Genomic DNA, 6,297 nt, shown 5'->3' with positions numbered 1-6,297 from the left:
TTGTTATCATCTTTTTTCCACAACAGCTTCCATCGTATCCAAGGTTCACCCTGTGATGGAACAGGCTTTCCTGATAAGTTTGCTCAGGCATTGTGCTTCTTTTGAACTCAAAATGCTTTTCCGGGAGCTGCCAATGTAGAACACAACACTGGCTACTATGGACTGATAGAACATTTCCAGCAGCTTGCTGCACTCATCAAAACACCTGAGTCTCATTAACAAGTGCGGTCTGCTCTGGCCCTTCTTATACAACACCACTGTGTTGTCAGACCAGTCCAATTTGTTTTTTATATGGACCTCTAGGCACTTGTAGCTTTTGACCACTTCCACGTCCTGTCCATGGATGGGGACAGGTCTCAGAGGCTTCTTGGCACACCTAACGTCCACCACCAGCTCTTTTGTCTGCTGATGTTGAGTTGCAGGTTGTTGTCCCTGCACCACAAGACAACGTCCTCCACACCCTTCCAGTTGTCTGACTATTCTTCATTATTAATACAGCCTATGATGGACAAGTCATGTGAAAATGTCTATAGGTGGCAATCGCTAATATAGTGCTGGATGTAGACAGGACAGTACCCTGAGGTGCTCCAGTATTATGGTAGACTCGGTGTGTGTTTCCACAAGGACTGCACACCTCAGTCGTAGCAGAACATCAACAGACCAGACTTCCCTGGCCAGTCACACTGGTACCCCTAGTCCTCTTCTCGAGTGTCACAGGGCCTATAATAAGTATTTACTCCCTTGGAAGTTTTCTCATTCTATTTGTATACAACATTAAATCACAGTGGATTAAATTTGCCTGTTTTGACACTGATCAAGAGATAAAAACTCCTTAATGTCAGAGTCAAAACAGTTCACTGCAAAGTTATCTAAATGAACTGCAATTATAAAACACAAAGTAATCAATTACATTAAGTACTGAACCCCTTCAGGTGAGTATTTAGAGAATGCAGCCATGACAGCCGTGGTTCTATTTATACACAAGTCTCCCTATCAGTTTTGCACACGGCCATTTTTTCCTCCTTCAGCAAAACTGCTGAAGTTCTGTCAGGTTGTGTGAGGATCGCAAGTGAACAGCCTTATTCAGTACAGCCACAAATTCTCAAATGAATTTAGATCTGGGCCTGTGCTTATCAGGTGTCTCAGAATTATTCCAAAGAAATGCACTAAATGTCTGACCAGGACAAGAGATTGTCCTGCCTTAGAGCAAGACACGAGAAGTACTTGTGTGTACTCCAGTGAGGAGTAGGAAGCCATGTCTTAGAATTAATGAAGTCACGATTTTAAAGCCCCCTCTTGCCATAAATTGCCACTCATGATGATGTTTTGTAGTTTTCTAATGCTAAGGCTTCACCAAAAAGATGATAATATTAGTAATATTCAAAGTAGTATGAGAAGAAGAAGGAAAGAATAAGGTGTAGAATATTACGCTTAGCTGCACATAACTGCTGCCACTTCACAACAACAACAAAAATAAGGCTGCAATGGACACTCAAAGGCTGAGACACACACTCAGAATGAGAGCTAATCCTGATAATGGGCACATTTATTTAACAATAAATGATCCGCAGCCGTACATTCAGAAGGGTCACCTTCTCGCTGTTATGGCCAGGGCTACAAGTCACATTCACTCGTAAGATGGTCTGGGTGTTCCACCATCTACCGTTATCAGGGAAGCCACTGCTCTGAATTCAGTGTCTCCCCTGTTCCTTAATTACATTGGCCTCCTGGCTGGGTAATGAACCATACCCTATCCCATTCGGGATGCCAGCTCATGCCTGTTGTCCCCTACAACTTGTATTGTAAATCTGTGTTTTGCAAAAAACTAGTTCTGTAAGAGTCTTTCATTGTAAAAGAACTCAAGCTATCTTCTTTAACTCAAATGTGGGTGGTTTCCTGTAGTTCATTTTATGACTTCTGTAGTTCCTGTTGTTTTGAGAACAATAAGAGTATTTAGTGTATGATTTTTTTCAGTATTTAGACAACTAAGTTGTCATTTTATACTAGCCACTAGCTGAGCTACCCATCCAAGACTGATTGAAATCTAAATAGTCACCTGGACCTCAGTGTTAACGTTTGCAGTGCACTATGATGTGCATGACTCTCTTATTTTTGATTTGGTATGGGATTCGTAAAAGCTGTGATATAACAGCTTAAGGTCATCCCCTGCACATGAGCTGAAGTTAGAAGTAGTTTCATACATTGCAAAATCAATCAAATGCTTTTACTTCTATTCCTAAGAGTAGGGCCAAGCTTACCTCACTCTAAGAATTTTGAGACATTTAGGACCATTCTCCTACTCTGAGACATTTGATAAATACGGGCATTGGACTCCGACTCAGACACTCCAGGACATTAAGATTGTTATTTTTATTGCCATTCCTGTGTATTTTCGGTTTTCTGCTTGGGGTAATTGTTTTGCTTTAAAACGTTCTTGCAAATTGCATCAGGAATTTTATTTTGCTGCATTTGTTTTCCCCTCACATGCCTTCCAGGGCCTGCTGAAGAGAAGCAACCCCGGCGCATGGTGCTGTCACCACCACCATACTTCATGTTGCGATGACATGGTTTTCATAATGTGTACTGTTTGTCTGATGGCACAAAAAACATGATTTTGTTGTCCTCAGACCATAGAAAACCCTACCAGCTAACTTCAGAGTCGACATGTGCCTTTTGGCAAACTCCATCTGAGATGTCATGCATGTTTTCTCTCTTTGCTGCTCTCCCCCAAATCTGCGACTGGTGAGGCACCCTGGCAACAGTGTAGCAGCTGGAAGCGCTGTGCCATTGCAAGAACACAAGTCACATGCACCGCAGTATAGGAGGAGGCTGGGTGATGAGAGGACAGGCAACAGTTAAGTATACAGTTTTGTAACATTCAGCAAAGTCCAGTAATCTTTTACCTGCATCAAGAAAACTTCTGGCATGTTTTCTTCCCTTGCAGGGCATTACAACAGTATACTGAAACGGGCTCTCCACTCTTTACCACTGTAACCTGTAACTCCTTAAGAGTTCTCAGCGGTCTCTTGGTGGTCTCCCTCACTAGTCATCTTCTTGCCTGATCACTCGATTTTTCTGGACAGCCTGCTCTAGGCAGATTTCCAACTGTGCCATACTCTTTCATGTCTGATTTAACTGGACTCCAAGGAATATTCAGTGACTTGAATATTTTTGTGTCTCCACTGTAACCTTGAAGATAATTTTTCTCATTTGACATATGAGTTAAGTATTGTTTTTTTGGGGGTGGGGGGGTGAGTTGGGGTTTTCTTTGTTTACTTTCAATATTGTAAATGATTTGTTGAGTATCAATTAATAAAGTTCAATTCAAAATTCAATTCTTCTGACTTGTGCTTTTCACTCACCTGTTCTCTTGTCATCATTGTGTAGGTTAGACCACCATATTGACTCGCCATAAGTTGGTCCTTCCAGATGCTGGGCATTAAGACTACAATCAACTGAAACCCAGACAGGTGATCTCCATTGAAGTAATGATTGGACTTCTAATACCAGTTGGCTGCACCAGTGAGGATTGACAGGTGTCATATTAAAGAGGGCGAATACTTATGAAATATTAGTAATTAATTTAGAGCCCTTTGCAGAGATCGTTTGACATTAAAAGAGTCTTCTGTTAATAAAAAAAGCCAAATTTAATCCGCTGTGATTCAACGTTGCACAACAATTAAATGTAACAGCTTTAAAGGGGTTTAATACTTTTGACAGGGCACTGTGAATGTGAGCCTGCAACACAACTTTTCTCGTTTGTCTGTAGAATTTCCCATTACCCTTGGCAGGGCAGGTCATGGCTTCCTTTACATTCTTTTTGAGATGACACATTTGTATTCATTTATTGAAAGGTCTATTTAAATAGTTTTTGGTCAGATCACCCATTTTCCTACTCATGAGTGGACTCTGGTGTCATTTCCTTTTGGTTTTTTTGGCCTCATTTAAATAAGTGCCCGGACTGACTCTGATCAGAACTGAATACAGTCGTGTAATCTCACACATACAAGAAACTCATATTGAACGATTTTTTTAAAGACTAGGGGGCTTTGCCCTCCGACCCCCGTGCTTACGCTACATGCTAGCCTCTTTGCGGTTCTGCCGCTTGCATATGGGGATGCAGGTGTACAATTTACTATTTTACATTACAGAGAATGATTAACCATATTAAAAAATAGTAAAACGTAATAATTTGAAAGTAAATTATGCTTCATGTTGCATTAGAGTTATTCATTGCGTAATACAATTTTCTGTTTCACTTTTAAATTAACAGGCAAATACTTTTTAAACTTACACTTTTACTGTAAAACTTAAGTAAAAACTATTTTTTGAATAAAGTTTTCGTCAATATCGCATTGAATTGTGAGTCTGTGTTTGGGCTTTCATAGTGACAATGCAATGTATAACTTCCCGTGATTGAATTTCGTTTCTTTCTGTCTATTACATAAAATGACTTTTTTGAATGTTTGGCTCTGAGATTTGTAAATTGTCTTTGCCAAAGCTCTTCTAACGGGAAACTGTTAACGTTTTAATATGAATGGCATATTAAGATCTCCTTTGTTGTCTAATGTTATCCCTTGAAGATGTACAACATTACCTTTGTTGGATATATCCTTCTTTCTACAGTAATTCATGCAGTGGAAGACCAGACGGTGTTAGCGATTGTAGATATTCTACAGGATATTGTAAGTTGATGTTTTCATCTTCCGCACGATCACCACCAACTGTTTCAGCATAGTCTATTGATACGTAATTAACCAATTTGCAGTGTAACTGATCAACATTTTTGGTGTTAATTCGTTTGACTTCATTGTTTCTCGGTGCTAGGACTGCCCGTGTACTCATTTCTTCTGTTGATAACCCTTTGGAATGAAATTCTTTAATAAGATTTGGACATAATACATCTTCTTTAATTGGGAACTTAAACTTAGGAAAATGTTAACATTTACAAGAGCTGAGAGAGCAGTAACTGTGTCTGTCAAAAGCATTCACACGAATGAGAGGTAAGAGGACTGTGTGCGTGGTTTTCGATGATTGAGAGGAGACTTGAAAAAATCTCATGGCCGAAGTCTCGACTCATGGGACTTGAAAAAATCTTCCAAAAGGTCTCGTCCAGTCGCAGGATTTTTTTTTATATAATAGAGAGATATGAGTGCTTAAAATAGTAGTGACAAAAGGAGATAATTCAGTTTTAGTATTTTCAGAAGGCAAAAACTAAAAGATGCAGTAAACATGGAGTTCAGTTAATCAAGTGTCATTTATCTTCTGACCACAGGAGCAAAAAGAGGCAGGCTTTGACTTCATCTGTGACCAAATTTCCTCACCTGTGCCATTGACACAGCCCTGCAGATATTGAAGACGGCTGCTGCTGAGCCATGTTTGTTTCCTTGGATGAGTCACCCAGGTCACTTTAGGTTATCTTGCATCTGTTTTCATGCCCTCTGGGATACAATCTTGAATTGTAACACTAAAATGTACTCAAGCAGGTGTTTAGAGGAATGCTCAGATCACTCTCAAACTTTCCAGGGAGTAAAATGGCTTTCAGGTCTGCTTAGAAACCCGGATAAAATAAATGAAGTAGTCCATTTATTCCATAAGGCAGCAATTTAGTGACATGCTAAAACAGAATGTGTGGCTTCTGTGGGTCTGCTTTTCACAAAAGGGCTTGTTCTTCAAGACAATAGGGAGCTTGTGAGAGGCTCCAGGTGTGTAGCCCATCCTAAAATGATCGGTCCAAAGGCAAGCATGAACATCAGCCTTCATATTTGAGAGTATTACTTCAGTGATACCTCTTTTAGTCTTGAACAAAGAACACTTACATTAATTCCTCCAAGAAGGAGTTATCACTGTCATGTGTACAAAAAAAGAATTCATCTGTTCAAAACAAGACAAGATAGGAGGGTCAAAGGGTGGGTGAGCGTTTAACTCAGACAGCACCAGCTGAAAGGCAGGAGCCATCCGTGAAATGTACAGTAGAGGCTGAAAGGGCAAATAAAATGTTAAGGTTATATGATAGTGACTTGAATATACTGTAAGTCGAGGGATGTTATGGTCAGACTATTTAATACACTAGTAAGACCACATCTGGAGTTTCATGTGCCAAAGACATAGTAGCACTTGAGGCTGTGCAGAGCAACTGGCCGCACCCCAAGACTTAAGGACACGGCATACTCTGACAACTCCGAGAATTAAACCTGTTTAGTCTCAAGACAAGGAGACTGTGTGGTGGACCGAATCCAGATCTTCAAACTTCTCAAAGGCGTTAATAAAGTCGATTCAACAGAATTCTTTAAGCTT

This window comes from Polypterus senegalus, chromosome 12, assembly GCF_016835505.1.
Source record: "Polypterus senegalus isolate Bchr_013 chromosome 12, ASM1683550v1, whole genome shotgun sequence".
NCBI lineage: Eukaryota > Metazoa > Chordata > Cladistia > Polypteriformes > Polypteridae > Polypterus > Polypterus senegalus.
Note: the sequence above shows the minus strand (reverse complement) of the source record.